The sequence below is a fragment of the Zingiber officinale genome, chromosome 2A (assembly GCF_018446385.1).
Source record: "Zingiber officinale cultivar Zhangliang chromosome 2A, Zo_v1.1, whole genome shotgun sequence".
Lineage (NCBI taxonomy): Eukaryota > Viridiplantae > Streptophyta > Magnoliopsida > Zingiberales > Zingiberaceae > Zingiber > Zingiber officinale.
This window is the reverse complement of record NC_055988.1, coordinates 113,725,769-113,743,445: the sequence shown is the minus strand read 5'-3', so window position 1 is coordinate 113,743,445 and position 17,677 is coordinate 113,725,769. Positions and strand designations below refer to the sequence as shown.

General features: G+C 33.4%; 3 non-coding genes across 3 annotated transcripts; all 3 read right to left on the bottom strand.

The window, feature by feature from the left end:
* Window positions 1-3,253: 3,253 nt before the first annotated feature.
* Window positions 3,254-3,325, bottom strand: TRNAP-AGG. Its single transcript has one exon. It is a non-coding gene; the product is annotated as a tRNA-Pro (tRNA).
* A 623-nt stretch (window positions 3,326-3,948) lies between these two features.
* On the bottom strand, window positions 3,949-4,020 carry TRNAP-AGG. Its single transcript has one exon. It is a non-coding gene; the product is annotated as a tRNA-Pro (tRNA).
* Window positions 4,021-5,300: 1,280 nt separating this feature from the next.
* TRNAP-AGG lies at window positions 5,301-5,372 on the bottom strand. The gene has a single exon. It is a non-coding gene; the product is annotated as a tRNA-Pro (tRNA).
* Between the last annotated feature and the right edge of the window lie 12,305 nt (window positions 5,373-17,677).

Below are 17,677 nucleotides of genomic sequence, written 5' to 3'. Positions count from 1 at the left end.
ATGAACTTGATCCATCCATCTTAATATGATGATCCAAATTAAGTCATCTCATTGATCCAAATTAAGTCATCTCATCATGTAATGTCACCAAAGTAAGCATCTCGAGTAGTTAAAGGAGGTTAGCGCATGAGATGTTGTCATCATGAGGTCTGAGATTCAAATCTCGGTAAAGTCGAGATAAATACTTCTCTTATGTATTAGTCACTATTCCAAAGGCTAGTAGCCGCCCGTAATTTACCTCCTCCGTGTTGGCCTTAAGACGGGTTGACGGGGGCGCTGGGGGCGAGCGTATTCGTCTTTTTGCCTTCGAGTAGTTAAATGAGAGATTTTTGGAACCCCAAGTGATTTAAACCATGATTATTTAGATATATAGTCAAACTAGTTTAAGTTAGACTTTACTTTTATTACTGATATATATATCTAAGTGTGCAAAGACTTAGGAGTATTCACAAATATTCAATGGCTTAGGATATGGTGGAGTATAGTGAAGGGTAGTATGGGACACTTGAGTAACTGAAAAAGATAAGGAGCATGGGAGATAGTGAACCTTAGCAAAAGACGTAAGGGAGTGAGAAGGATAATATGGAAAGGGAACTGACGGACTTCTGAGGAACAAGAAGCTATGTAATAGTACTCCAATGGAGTGGGAAGAATGACACAGAGAATGAACAAGATAGGTTCGATGCATCCAAGGGACAAGAAATCGGACGGAAACTTGCATAAGGTAAGCTAGTGAGATGAGTTGAGTGACCTGTATTTGGGACAAGAATGGACTCAACTATAGGTGAACTCATGCATTGTCGACTGAGTCAAAAGGTTTAGGTGGATGAAATAAGGTTTCCAATCTATTGGATCTTTTGGTCAATCAAACCACTAGTTTAGTCTACCTATGTATCTATAATCCACTTGATAGGTTATTGCTATCGAGCGATTAGATATTAGGATCGGACAACGAAACTCACATGGAAAAGGAGAAGTTTTTTTTAATCCTGTATGCTAGTTGTTATTTAGAGTTTTCTTGATCTTGCATACTTAATATACTAAGTAATCTACTAATTATTGCATGCCAAAATTTGTTTAAGCAATTAAGTCGGGATTTGCTCTTACATTTTCTAAGTTAGTTTAAATTTCCGGTGCATACTTGTTTTGTTCGTACTTTCCCCTCCTCTAATGTTAAATTAGATCCTACACCATGGTTCCATATTTTTGAGAAAACAAAGTTTTGTTGATACTTTACTAAGAATTAGTTGACTGAAAGACCAATTCAATCGATTGATTATTGGCTTGACATTTATTAATTGGGTAGTCAGCTAATTTTACTATTCAAGTTCATAGTATGATTTCTCTTTTCTAACAATCAATTGATGTTAGATCTCAATTAACTAGCTAGTGAGCTGATCAAAAGACATAAATTTAGGTTTGAACAATCGACTCACAAGTAAATAGTAGACTTGTAATTAAGCTACAATTAGTAAACTATAGGTATGAATATGAAATCAAGTTTTAGTCAACTTCACCATGGTCTTTTATCTCTTTATGATGAAGCTCTTCATAAATTCATAAACATATTTCCTAATCAACCTTCCTCCCAAATTCAAAATCAAACCTTATTTCCACTTCATAGAACCTAAGTAATGTCCTTTTTTACCCAAAATGCTCAGTTTCTTGTTTTAGAATGTTTCATTGAACTGATCTCATTTTTATTCATGCTTTACCCATGATAGTGCATTAATAATACATTATCCCATACATCATGCATATCACATCTTAATATCATTTTTTTAGACTTTTGAGGCAATGATAGCATATTGCTGGATCCAACGAGGCTCCATCACACAAAGTGGGTGCCTTGTAGTCATGCATCGAATCTTGTTTTCCTTTAGAGAAATATCAAAGAAAATTCCATGTTCAAAATAACTAGCACATGTTATTTGAACACTCAATTCGTCCAAATATTTTATATGTTATAGGAATGCCACTGACATTGTAGATCTTATATGTTGCATAAATTTAGTGCATTATACTAAATTTATAAAAATTGGTCTATGCAAATAATTTTAAAATAATTTGAGAAAGAACTCTTACACTATTAAGGTAGGATGAATAGATTTTTAGTTCATCCTCGCTATCCTTAGGGAATATCTTGAGTGTGTAGAGAGCTCGAGAGTTTATGTGTTATGGTGTCGAAGCTTCCTCCATGGATAAGCATGTGTAGATTAATTAACACATAGATTAACACATGCCAAAAGGAGCCAAAGATGTCCAACAAAGCCCCTTCGACTCAATGGTGAAGAGAGAAAGAATGAAATTTAGGGAAGAAAAGAATTGGAAATAATGCGGTATGGACCCCTTACCATTTACTGATATTACAAGTTTTCATTGATAAATTTAGAAAGCTATTAATCATTATAAGTTTTCATTGATAAATCTAGAAAGATATTAGTGAGTACTCAATATCTTAAAGTTTATAATATTTAAGTTTAATATTCGTGCTTAGACTAACTAATATCGGAAATTCAAATATAATTGTAAGAATTAGAAAAAGTAAAATATATAAATTGGGATATTCCAAGAATTGAACTCAAGACCTCTCGCGTCCTAAGCAAAAATTATACTACTAACCAAATACCCAATTTAATAATAAAATATAGAAAGTTATTAGTCATTCAATATCTTGAAGTTTATAATATTTAAAGTTGATATTGGTGCTCAGACTAACTAATATCAGAAATTCAAGTATAATTCTAGAACTAGAAAAAATAAAATATATAAATTGGGGTATTCCAAGAATTAAACTCAAGACCTCTCACACATAAGCGAGAATTATACCACTAGACCAAAATAATAAAATCTAGAAAACCATTAGTTAGTATTCAATGTCTTGAAGTTTTATAATATTTAAGTTTGATATTTGTGCTCGGACTAACTAATATCATAAATTTAAGTATAATTGTAGGAATTAGAAAAGTAAAATATATAAATTGGGGTAGTACCCTAAGAGAATCATACCACTAGACCAAATACCTAATTTGATAATAAAATCTAAAAAGCTATTAGTCAACATTCAATATCTTGAAGTTTATAATATTTAAGTTTGATATTTGTGCTCAGATTATCGAAAATTCAAGTATAATTGTAGGAATTAGAAAAAGTAAAATATATAATATTTAAGTTTGATATTTGTGCTCGGACTAACTAATATTAGAAATTCAAGTATAATTGTAGGAATCAGAAAAAATAAAATATATAAATTGGGGTATTCCGAGAATTGAACTCGGGACCTCTCGCACCCTAAGCGAGAATCATACCACTAGACCAAATACCCAATTTGATAATAAAATCTAGAAAGCTATTAGTCAGTATTTAATATCTTGAAGTTTATAATATTTAAGTTTGATATTTGTGCTCGGACTAACTAATATTAGAAATTCAAGTATAATATCATAAATTCAAGTATAATTATAGGAATTAGAAAAAGTAAAATATATAAATTGGGGTAGTACCCTAAGAGAATCATACCACTAGACCAAATACCTAATTTGATAATAAAATCTAAAAAGCTATTAGTCAGCATTCAATATCTTGAAGTTTATAATATTTAAGTTTGATATTTGTGCTCAGATTATCAAAAATTCAAGTATAATTGTAGGAATTAGAAAAAGTAAAATATATAAATTGGGGTAGTACCCTAAGAGAATCATACCACTAGACCAAATACCTAATTTGATAATAAAATCTAAAAAGCTATTAGTCAACATTCAATATCTTGAAGTTTATAATATTTAAGTTTGATATTTGTGCTCAGATTATCGAAAATTCAAGTATAATTGTAGGAATTAGAAAAAGTAAAATATATAATATATAAGTTTGATATTTGTGCTCGGACTAACTAATATTAGAAATTCAAGTATAATTGTAGGAATCAGAAAAAAGTAAAATATATAAATTGGGGTATTCCGAGAATTGAACTCGGGACCTCTCGCACCCTAAGCGAGAATCATACCACTAGACCAAATACCCAATTTGATAATAAAATCTAGAAAGCTATTAGTCAGTATTTAATATCTTGAAGTTTATAACATTTAAGTTTGATATTTGTGCTCAGACTAACTAATATTAGAAATTCAAGTATAATATCATAAATTCAAGTATAATTATAGGAATTAGAAAAAGTAAAATATATAAATTGGGGTAGTACCCTAAGAGAATCATACCACTAGACCAAATACCTAATTTGATAATAAAATCTAGAAAGCTATTAGTCAGCATTCAATATCTTGAAGTTTATAATATTTAAGTTTGATATTTGTGCTCAGATTATCGAAAATTCAAGTATAATTAAAAGAATTAGAAAAAGTAAAATATATAATATTTAAGTTTGATATTTGTGCTCGGACTAACTAATATTAGAAATTCAAGTATAATTGGCGAGAATCATACCACTAGACCAAATACCCAATTTGATAATAAAATCTAGACAGCTATTAGTCAGTATTTAATATCTTGAAGTTTATAATATTTAAGTTTGATATTTGTGCTCGGACTAACTAATATTAGAAATTCAAGTATAATATCATAAATTCAAGTATATTGTAGGAATTAGAAAAAGTAAAATATACAAATTGGAGTAGTACCCTAAGAGAATTATACCACTAGACCAAATACCTAATTTGATAATAAAATCTAGAAAGCTATTAGCCAGCATTCAATATCTTGAAGTTTATAATATTTAAGTTTGATATTTGTGCTCAGACTATCGAAAATTCAAGTATAATTGTAGAAATTAGAAAAAGTAAAATGTATAAATTGATTGGGGTATTCCCAGAATTGAACTCGGGATTTAAGTTTTATATTTGTGCTCGGACTAACTAATATTAGAAATTCAAGTATAATATCATAAATTCAAGTATAATTGTAGAAATTAGAAAAAGTAAAATATATAAATTGGAGTACCACTAGACCAAATAAAATCTAGAAAGCTATTAGCCAGCATTTAATATCTTGAAGTTTATAATATTTAAGTTTGATATTTGAGCTCAGACTATTGAAAATTTTATAGGAATTAGAAAAAGTAAAATATATAAATTGATTGAGGTATTCGGGACCTCTCACACCCTAAGCAAGGATCATACCACTTTGTGCGAGAATCGTACCATTAGACCAAATACCCAATTTGATAATAAAATCTAGAAAGCTATTAGTCAGTATTCAATATGAAATTTATAATATGTGCTCGGACTAACTAATATTAGAAATTCAAGTATAATTGCAGGAATCAGAAAAAGTAAAATATATAAATTGGGGTATTCCGAGAATTGAACTCGGGACCTCTCGCACCCTAAGCGAGAATCATACCACTAGACCAAATACCCAACTTGATAATAAAATCTAGAAAGCTATTAGTCAGTATTTAATATCTTGAGGTTTATAATATTTAAGTTTGATATTTGTGATCGGACTAACTAATATTAGAAATTTAAGTATAATATCATAAATTCAAGTATAATTGTAGGAATTAGAAAAAGTAAAATATATAAATTGGAGTAGTACCCTAAGAGAATCATACCACTAGACCAAATACCTAATTTGATAATAAAATCTAGAAAGCTATTAGCCAGCATTCAATATCTTGAAGTTTATAATATTTAAGTTTGATATTTGTGCTTAGACTATCGAAAATTCAAGTATAATTATAGGAATTAGAAAAAGTAAAATATATAAATTGATTGGGGTATTCCTAGAAGTGAACTCAGGATTTAAGTTTTATATTTATGCTCGGACTAACTAATATTAGAAATTCAAGTATAATATCATAAATTCAAGTATAATTGTAGGAATTAGAAAAAGTAAAATATATAAATTGGAGTAGTATCCTAAGAGAATCATACCACTAGACCAAATACCTAATTTGATAATAAAATCTAGAACGCTATTAGCCAGCATTCAATATCTTGAAGTTTATAATATTTAAGTTTGATATTTGTGCTTAGACTATCGAAAATTCAAGTATAATTGTAGGAATTAGAAAAAGTAAAATATATAAATTGATTGGGGTATTCCGAGAATTGAACTCAAGACCTCTTACACCCTAAGCAAGGATCATACCACTAAATTAAATACCCAATTTAATAATATAATCTAGAAAGCTATTAGTCAACATTCAATATCTTGAAGTTTATAATATTTAAGTTTGATATTTGTGCTCAGACTAACTAATATTGGAAATTCAAGTATAATTGTAGGAATCAGAAAAAGTAATTAAAATATATAAATTGATTGGGGTATTTCGAGAATTAAACTAGAAAAAGTAAAATATAAAATTGGGATATTCCGAGAATTGAACTCGAAACCTCTCACACCTTAAGCGAGAATCATACCACTAGACCAAATACCCAATTTAATAATATAATCTAGAAAGCTATTAGTCAGTATTCAATATGAAATTTTTAATATTTAAGTTTGATATTTGTGCTCGGACTAAGTAATATTAGAAATTCAAGTATAATTGCAGAAATCAGAAAAAGTAAAATATCTAAATTGGGGTATTCAGAGAATTGAACTTGGGACCTCTCACACCCTAAGCGAGAATCATACCACTTGACCAAATACCCAATTTAATAATAATGTTTAGAAAGCTATTAGTCAATATTCAATATCTTGAAGTTTATAATATTTAAGTTTGATATTTGTGCTAGGACTTAGGGATGACAATGGGTCGGATTTGGGTCTGATTTCATATTCTCTGTACTCATATCCATTTATTATATTCATCCCCATACCCATCAAGTATTTAACTTTCATCTCCATTGCCATATCCATCGGATGATCGGGTATCCATACCCTACCCATCATCCTCTTACTATCTACAATTCTTATTAAAAAAAAATGGAATCTACTCAGAAGAGGACTTACTACTTGTGATTGTGATTCAGTTGCTATTGGGAATAAGTCTAAATCAATTTATTAGTCATCAAATCAGGTACATACTTCTTCAGGATCACCCAAAGAATTAGCAACTTTTGGATTGACCTTCGCATGAATAAAGAGTTAGGAAATAGAGTTAGCAACCTAACAAGGAAATTTCAAAGGAAACTTTAATACATCTAAATAAATATAACCTACTTTTCCTACCATATGTTTTAACCAAAAGCAAGCTATTCATAAAAAATTGGTGAAGAAAAAAGAAACATGCCTTACTAAGATCTTTTTTCCAAATGATACAATTTCTAATACTTTTCTTGGAAGATATTACCTTGCCATCGGTGCAGCTTTTGGAATGCGATATTGCGATTATCGTAAAATATAGATCCTTAATAAAAGAAGGCAAACTTTCACAGGACAAAAAAAAGTATGAGATAGAATAGAAAACAAATTGTCTCATAACTAGCACAACACGAAATTACCTATCTACCAATAACTAAAGGCAATCTTCCATTTTACTTAGCATGAATAGACAAAGAAATGCAATGTTATTATTTCCTTGTTCTTTTGTAAGAGACGCTAGTTTTATTATCCCTTCAGCATCACCAGGGGACGAGTAAAGAAGCAACAATCCACTCAAATCCATATCTTGTGAAAGACATTCCTCAACCATCTCTAACTGCATAACAAGAAATAAAATACGAGTTGATGACTATATTATATCAATTGTCAAAAAGTACTAAGACAAAATGGCATAGGACTTCTCTAAGTTAGCAAGCCATTTTTCAAGCTTGATACATTAAATTTAGAACAAAATAGATTATTATATTTATCAGATATCAAAGTTAAGCAATTAAGTGCATTACAATAGACATTTACCTATCTTTAGGCATCATTTTGTCTAATTCATTAATACAGTCTACGCTACCATCTGCTAAAACCATGGCACCCCCTTCTAAATAAAATCACTATGAGAACAAAAAGTTTCAAGTTGTAGTTAATAGAAAAGATTTTAAAAGTTTCACTATGAGGAAGCCACCAAACTTGCAGCTTTGTGGTCAACAAAAATATATTAGAATTCACATTATATCCCAAAAGTATATTAGAATTCACATCATATCCCAAAAAAATATAATTCAACAAAAACATATTAAGCATCTATATGTTACTCCTGATTTAATCATATTTAAACGTCATTCAAAAAGCAAAATAGATCAGTTTCAACTCTGAACTAATCATAACCTTCTTCATCACTTGATATTGTAGTACCCTATAAAAATATAAAATAATGAAAAATATAAATAATTGACCCAATATTATTAAATTTATTGAACTTAAGTTATATTAAAAACTCACCCTATCAACATCAATAGTATCCTCATCATATTCGACTGAAGAGTAATATGCTTTTGTTTCTTGTGAACTTAGCTACAAAATTCAATGAAAAAGATAAATCATTATCGGAGATTATAAAAGAAGAATATTTTCATACAAAAAATAATAAAAACTAATTTGCAATTTATATTACCTTGTTTCTCATTTGATAACCAACTTTGAGCAAGCATTAATGTTTCTATGGTTTTCGGATGAAGCCTGCTTCGATGAGAACTTACCAATCTACCACTTGTACTAAATGCAGATTATGAAGCCACAGTCAATATTGGAATGACAAGTATATCTCGTGCTAGCCTCATCAAAGTGGAATATTTGGTTCCATTGGTCTTCCACCACTCCAATATGTCAAAATTCACATTTCTCGGCAACACTTTATCTTCTAAATAATGATCTAGCTCGGTCTTCAGATCAGTATTAATGTCACACTCAAGTACTACTTCTTTATCAAAACTATCCAAAAAATCATCTGTACTTGTATGCAATCTAGTCTCCATTGATCTTTTTTCAACACTAGCATGACCATTATTATTTGTCTATTCCTCAAGCAAATCATAATACATTTTTGAATCCTTCTAAAAGGTTCTTTAAAGTCAATCTCTCCCTGTGTTCTTTTGAAACAATACTCCACCAACTTTGACTTATATCTTGGATCTAAAATAGTAGTTATTCCCATAATTCCATAAATATTAGACCAATATTTCTCAAATTTGGAAAGCATTCATTCAACCATAGAAGAAATAACCTTATTAGGAGATGTGACCCACTTTAACAATGAAGCTTTAATTTCACAAACCTTAGGAAAAAAGATATTTGTCGTGGGAAACTTTTTTCCAAAAAATAATTCAGTCACGGAATAAAAGACTTTCAATATTTGAGATACTTCTTTTGCTAACAACCACTCCTCCTCTGTTGGAAAACATATATAAGATGAATCACGAAATCTCATACAAGCAAACACATCTTTAAAAGATATAGTTGATATGAGCATCAAATATGTTGAGTTCCAACAAGTTTTACAATCAAGAACTAATTTTAACATTCATATTGTGCACTACTATCCATGCCACATCATCAAACTTTGCTCTCTTTTAGGAGATGATCTCCAATATGCAACACTTTCATGAATTTTCTCAACACTAGGTGCAATGACATCCAAACTGTCTTGGACAACTAAATTCAAAATATGAGCAGCACAATGTGTTGGCACAGCGGGGCCGACAAAAGGGGGTGAATTGCTTGAAATAGAAAAATAAAACTCTTTCTCGATCTTCAACTCAGATTAGTAGCACACTTATATAAATGATGTCAAGCAACTAATAAATAAAGAAAGACACAAAGGAATTACTTGGTTACAACCTCGGTGGTTGTTAATCCAACGTAAAGGAAAGCACTAAAAGATCTCCTTCGTATAGGCGGAGAAGCCTATTACACTTTTCAAAAGCTCAAGAATGTGCTAGGAAATGAGAACTAGAGTTGATACATATTTCCTAGGTCCAAGGGTCTTTTTATAGCCCTTGAAAAATCTTATTCATAGCTTGAGGGTGCTTCCAGCGAAGCGCGGTGGTTAAAACTTTATCCACTGCAATGACTATTTTGACTGGCCGAAGGCACCTTCCATACTCATGAAGGACTCCTTTCATGCTTATGGAGGGCACCCTTCATGCTTATGGAGGGTGCCTTCCTCCTGAAGGTGGTAGAGGCGCGGGCGTGTCTCGGAGGCACCTTGAACCCTTGTTGAGGGTGCCTCTGGCAATTTTCATCAGTTTGTTTCGCTTTTCCGTTACTCCGATCACCTGGGTGATTGTGGCCAACCGAAATAGGGCTCACCCGAACCTAATTTTCGGCCTTTTCCTCGAGCAGGCTTCCGCTCTGACTTCTCGTCCCTTGAGCGTCAAGTACATTCTTCTCGTCCACTGGTGTACTCTTTCGCAGCACTTCGTCCCTTGGATGCACCGAGCCCGTTGGCTCCCTTCCCGTGCCATCCTTCTCGCTAGTTGCGTCTTTCGCTCGACTTCCTGTACTCCTAAGCTCCTACACACTTAGACACAGGGATCAAAACAAAATAGGATCTAACTTAACTTAGTTAATCATACCAAAACAACCACGGGGACCAACAATCTCCCCCTTTTTAATGTGCATCAGTCCAAGTTCAAGTTAGGGCTAAAAACGAACAAGTTGCAATAAAAGAAATTGCAAAACAAACATTCTAAGCATAAGTTTGCAATCAAAGAAATTGCAAAAACATAATTCAAATTCAAACTGATAGAGTTAGCAGAATTCAAATTTGAAAAAAAATTAACCCCTTATCCGCCCTTGAACTTGTACCTTTTCCTCCCCTTTGATCATATAAAAAAAAAACTAGGGTACTTAAAGAATTTTAGTAAGGTTAACAACAAGTTTGAGTTTAAGAAAATAAGTTAAAAATTTATAATTTTGCTAAATTAATTGAAATGATTGACAGATATTGAAAGTATAAATTTGACATGCTTATCAATTTGTTAATTAAATATTCAATTCAGTAATTAGCTTCTAGGCTGTGGCGAGGTACTAAGCCTTCTTAGTTATTGGATCATCAACCATTTTCTAGAGAAGGTCTCTTAAAGAATTAAACATTTAATTTCCTTTTCTCCCAAAGAAAAATTCAGTTTAAACATGATTTTGGAACCCAATATAGATTCCTTCCTACTAGATTCATAAAAAATTTGGGGGGTACATGATTTTTTGAAAATTTCCTAATTTATCCCTGGTGTTTCCTTATGTACCAATTGATTTTACCATAATTTCTAAATTTTAGTTTTTGAAAGTTGGTTAATTTAAAACACACATGTTATTTTAAACTTTCAATTGACTTTTCAATTTATCATTTTCTAATTCTAAATTGTTAAAGAAGTCTAAGTGACATGTCTTTACTAAGTTTAATTTTAACTCAGTATTTTCTTTTTTTAATTTGACTAAATCTTTAGAAAGAATCTTAATAAACTGAAAAGACTGCTTCGGAGATAGAGCGCGTACCTGACTTATCTCATGTTCTGATGCTCTCCCTTCATCATAGCTTCCTTCTTCTGATTCTCCCCTTCATCGATACTCATCTCCGAGCTGGTTTCATCTTCTACTTGGTGGTTGGCCAGTAAAGCTAGTCCGGAGAAAGCTTCGACCTCGAAATCGGAGGATGATGATTCATCCCATGTGACCTACAGATTCTTATTTTAGAAGATGTTGGTCTTTTAGACTTATCTTTCTCCTTGTCTCTCTTCTTCAATTTTGGGCAGTCATCCTTGATGTGCCCTTCTTCATTACAGTTGTAGCATCAGACCTTCCTTTTGTTCGGTAATCCCTCTTTGCCTGTGATTTAAATTTATTAGATTGAATAAATTTATTGAACTTCCTTACCATTAGGACTGCTTCGCTTTCATCAATTGATTCTTCGGAGTCTGAATCGTTTGTTCTTACCTTTAGGGCAACGTTTTCACTCGGTCCTTTTCTTTGTCCTGTACACTGAGATTCGTGTAATTTGAAAGTAGAGAAAAGACTTTCTAAAGTGCTTACCTCGAGATCCTTGGATATATAGTAGGAGTCTAATATAGATGTCCATTCAGGTATTCTTGGGAACGTATTTAATGCATATCTTTGTGCGTCTCGGTTCATTACCATTTCTCCGAGATTTGATAAGCCGGTGATTAGCTCCTTGAATTTTCCATGTAATTATGTTACTGACTCTCCTTCTTCCACCCGGAGGTTTGTCAGTTGATTCTGGAGCACGTCCCATCTTGCAAGCTTTGTTTCGGAAGTTCCTTCATGTAGTTCCAGGAACTTCTCCTAAAGTTCCTTTGCTGAGTTGTAATCTCTGATTCGATTTACTTCCTGGGGTGAAAGTACGCTGAGTAGGTGGAACTTGGCTTGTCCGTTTGCTATGAAGTCTACTTACTCCTTCTGGTCCATTGATATTCTTCTTTTTCTTCTCGTTGGGGGATTTTGGAGCTACAAAACCGTATTTAATTATTAGCAATATTTCAAAGTCGGTTTTGAAGAATACCTCCATTTGTTTCTTTCAGGGTGTAAATTCTCCCTCAAATTTTGATGGCTAGATTATCGGTCCAGCCATCGTCTTTGATCTTGATGCTTCAATCGGCAGTTAGTCCTTATGAGGTGGTTGGGCTATGATACCACTTGTTGGCACAACAGGGCAAGTAAGAGGGGGGTGAATTGCCTGACATAGAAAAATAAAACCCTTCCTTGATCTTCAACTCAGATTAGTATCACACTTATATAAATGACGTTAAGCAACTATTAAATAAAGAAAGACACAAAGAAATTACTTGGTTACAACCTAGGTGGTTGTTAATCCAAGGCAAAGGAAAGCGCTAAAAGATCTCCTTCGTATAGGCGAAGAAGCCTATTACACTTTTCAAAAGCTCTGGAATGTGCTAGGAAATGAGAACTAGAGTTGATATATATTTTTTAGGTCCAGGGGTCTTTTTATAGCTTCTGAAAAATCTTTTTCGTAGCTTGAGGGCGCCTCCAAAGGGCTTGGAAGGTGCCTCCAGCAAGACGCAATAGATAAAACTTTATCCACTACGAACGACTACTTTGATTGGCAGAAGGAGCCTTCCATACTCATGGAGGGCGCCTTCCATACTTATGGAGGGTGCCCTCTATGGTTATGGAGGGCGCCTTCCACCTGAAGGTGGCGGATGCGTGGGCGTGCCTCGGAGGCACCTTCAACCCTTGTTGAGGGCGCCTCCGGCAATCTTCATCAGCTTCTTTCGCTCTTCCGCTGCTCCGATCGCCTGGGTGATTGCGGCCAACCATAATAGGGCTCACCCAAACCCAATTTTTGACCTTCTCCTCGAGCAGATTTCTGCTCCGGCTTCTTGTCCCTCGAACGTCACGTACGTTCTTCTCATCCACCGGTGTACTCTTTCATAGCACTTCGTCCCTCGGATGTACCGAGCTCATCGGCTCCCTTCCCGTGCCATCCTTCTCGCTAGCTACGTCTTCCACTCTACTTCTTGTGCTCCTAACCTCCTACACTCTTAAACACTAGGATCAAAATAAAATAGGACCTAACTTAACTTGGTTGATCACACCAAAATAACCACGGGGACCAACACAACACATATGAAATAAAGACCCTTCTAGCATAAGTGTAGAATGATCAAGTCTATGCAGCACATTGTTTATAAGAGAATCATTAGTGGAGCAATTATCAACAGTAATGGTGGATATATTCCTATCAATATTCCAATCCATCATAGACTTAACTATCACATTAACAAGGACTTCTAAAGTATATGGAGAGCAAACATAAGCAAACCTATATAATGCAAACCAAATAGTGCATATATTTAAGTATCTATTCAATTAAAAACTTAAAAAAAATGAAAAATAGTGCATATTTGAGTGACAAACAGAAAGTATACCTCAAAATGTGACTTTGCAAAGTCTAATTATCATCTATGAAATGAGCTGTCAAAGCAAAAAATCCCTTCCTTTGATTAGATGCAGTCCACATGTCTAGTTAAAGCAATCCTACCTTTATTACATTCCAACAAGCTCAATACTTTTGTCTTTTCATAGTCATACATTTTCAATATATCACTCTTAATGGTATTGCAACATAGAACATTGAACAAAGGTTGAAGACTTACTAAAAGCTTACGAAATCCATGATGCTCCACTATTGTTAATGGATACTCATGTAAAATTATCATTTCAGCAAGCATGCACCTTGAGGCTTCTTGGTCAAATTGAAAGCCTTTAATAATAAAATCTCCCTTGTTTTTCTCTTTAATTAGTATTTTCTGCCTTATATCACTAACAATTCATCTTGGATAAATTTTGAAATGCTCACGCAAATGTGTTATCCCATGTTCACTCTTGCCAGAAAGGGGTTTCTCATAGTAATTGCAAATTGCCTTTGTTGGTTGCTACTAGGAATATCGTACCGGTTCTCTTGTACAAAAATTTTGTACAAGTCCTGAACCATACCTAACAACCTATTGTGTTCTTTAGAAATTAAACATGGAATCGCAAACAGAACTTAACATTATTGATTCCAAATTTAACTTATCTGTTCATAAAGGTTTAGACTTGGATCACAAATGATACTTAACATTATAGATCCAAATCTGCCCGTGTTACAAATTTAATTAAATATTTATTTCAGAAATCGGCTCCTAGGTCAAACATGGCGAGGCACTTGGCCTTCTTGGGTATGGGAACATCCATCACTGCCTCGACAAAGCCTCTTAATGAAATTCAATATTTAATTTCCTTATAGTAACCCTAGGTTTAACCAAAAGGAACAATCAAATCACAAGATCGAAAAAGAAAAGAAACACAAATTCGAAACCTAGAATCACTAGCCTCTTGTGTTTGGTATTTCAAAATTCTTACAAAGAAAAACTAGCATGATGCGGAATAGAATTACTAGTTATACCTTTCTTTGTAAGCAACAACCTTTTGATCTTCTATCGTATTCCTCTTCTTATCTCAGATGTTGTGTGGGCAACGATCTATTAAGATAAGAACCACCAAGACACCTTCCTTCTTGCAAGTTTCGGCCACCAACCTTCAAGCTCCAAGGGATGCAAGAGCAAAGCCTCCTTTCTCTCCTTCTTCTCCTAGCAAGAACCGGCCACCAACAAGAACTCCAAGAGAGGGATGCACCGACCACTAAAGAAGAAGAGAAGAGGAGGGATATAGGGCTGGCCACACCAAGGAAGAGAGGAGGGGAATACTAGAAGATATGTTATGAGGTGAGGCACCTCTCTTTTATATTCCTTGGTCTTGGCATATAAGGAAATTTAATTATAATTAAAATTCCCTTATTCTCCTTGCCATTAGTTAATAAGGAAAATTTAATTAAAAATTTCTTTTAACCCTTTACATGGCCGACCACCTCATGTGCTCCAAATAAGGTAAGTTTTAAACACAAAATTAAAACTTCCTTATTTGTTTCCGGAAATTTTTAAAATAAAATTTCTCTAATAATTTTTTCCTTCATGGTTAGTTATAAAAGGAAATTTTATAAATTAAAATATCTCTATTTAAACATGTGGATGATTTTCAAAAAGGAAAGTTTTCTTTAAAATTAAAATCTTCCTTTTAACTACAAATAAGGAAAGATATATAATCTTTCTCTTAATCTTTTGTAGAAAGCTATAAAAGAAAAGATTTAAATTTTAAATTCTTTTTTAAAATCATGACTTCCACATATGGAATGATTTTAAATAAAATCCCTTTTATTCTTTACATGGCCGACCACACCAAGCTTGGGCTCCAAGCTAGGGCCGACCACCTTTACTTGGCTCAACCTATGGCTTGGCCGGCCCAAGCTTGGACTCCAAGCTTGCATGGCCAGCCACCTATGGTTGGGTAAGAAGGTGGGTATTTGGTGGATATAATTCTCTATATATAAGAGGCTACGATAGGGACCGAGAGGAGGAATTGGTTTTGGTCTCTCGATGAAATTAAGCTTCCCGTATTCGCCCCGAACACCCAACTTAATTTCATCGATAATAATTCATACCACTAAAGAATTATTATTAAACTACTGCACCGATCCCAAATTATATTTTGGGTTTTTTTCTTATTATGAGTGTGTTAATCTCCCTGTGTTTAAGATGTCGAATGCCCACTAATTAAATGAGTTATTAACAACTCACTTTAATTAATATCTTAGTCCAAGAGTAGTACCACTCAACCTTATCGTCATGTTAGACTAAGTCCACCTGCAAGGTTTACATGACAATCCTTATGAGCTCCTCTTGGGGACATTATCAACCTAGATTACTAGGACACAGTTTCCTTCTATAATCAACAACACACACTATAAGTAATATCATTTCCCAACTTGTCGGGCCTCTTGATTTATCGAACTAAATCTCACCGTTTGATAAGTCAAAGAAATAAATACTAAATACATGTGCTTGTTACTATATCGGGTTAAGAGCATACACTTCCATAATAACAAAGGTCTTGCTCTTTTATTAAGTCAGTATAAAAAGAGCTTTCCTTAAATGGTCCTGCTCAATACACTCAGAGTGTACTAATGTAATTTTATAGTTAGGATAAAGTAATACCAAATTACACTACGACTATTCCAATGGTTTGTTTCAATCCATCTTAGTCGTAAGGTACTGTTTATAATTTATAAAGAACCGATAACATGATCTTCTGTGTGTGACACCACACACCATATTATCTATAATATAAATTAATTGAACAACTACACTTAGCATAAATGTAGACATTTGACCAATGTGATTCTTTATTTCAAAATAAATATTTACAAAAAGCTAGGCTTTGAGTATACACTCTAACAATCTCTCACTTATACTAAAAGACTATGCTGTCATAAATGCTGCCATACATCTGATTCCCATTCCTTCAACATGCCGATCGAAAGCTTTCGCCGGAAGGGCCTTAGTGAAAGGATCTGCTAGGTTATCCGCTGATGCAATCTTGGTGACAACAACTTCTCCTCACTTTACGTTGTCTCATATCAGGTGGTACTTGCGCTCTATATGTTTACTCACCTTATGGGCTCGTGGTTCCTTCAAGTTTACTACTGCACCGCTATTATCACAATAAATTGTGATAATTTTGGGCAAATCAGGAATCACGTCTAAGTCCATTAGGAAGTTCCTAAGCTATACAACTTCTTTGGCTGCCTCAAATGCTGCCACATACTCAGCTTCCATGGTTGAGTCAGAAACGCATTTCTGCTTAACACTCCTCCATGCAATGACTCCACCTCCTAAAGTAAACACATAGCCTGATGTAGACTTACTATTGTTCCTATCTGATTGGAAGTCAGAATTTGTGTAATCCACAGGGAGCAAATCATCTGCTTGGTAAACCAGCATATAATCTCTAGTCCTTCTCAGGTACTTTAATATATGCTTTACAGTAGTCCAATGTCCTTGTCCAGGGTTACTTTGATATCTGCTAACTATGCCCACGGCAAAATAGATATCCGGTCTCGTGCACAACATAGCATACATTAGGCTTCCTACAGCTGAAGCATAAGGAACTGCCTTCATGTCCTCTATTTCCTTTGATGTCTTCGGAGACATCTCTTTAGATAAAACTACTCCATGCATGAAAGATAGAAAACCTTTCTTGGAGTCTTGCATGCTAAAACGAGTAAGGATTGTATCGATATATGAAGCTTAGGATAAACACAACATCCTTTTCTTGCGATCCCTTATTACTTTGATCCTAAGAATATGTGCGCATTCTCCTAAGTCCTTCATATCGAATTGTTTGGACAACCATATCCTTACTTCCGACAATACTTTAATATTGTTTCCAACTAATAAAATGTCATCTACGTATAGTACAAGAAATACAATCA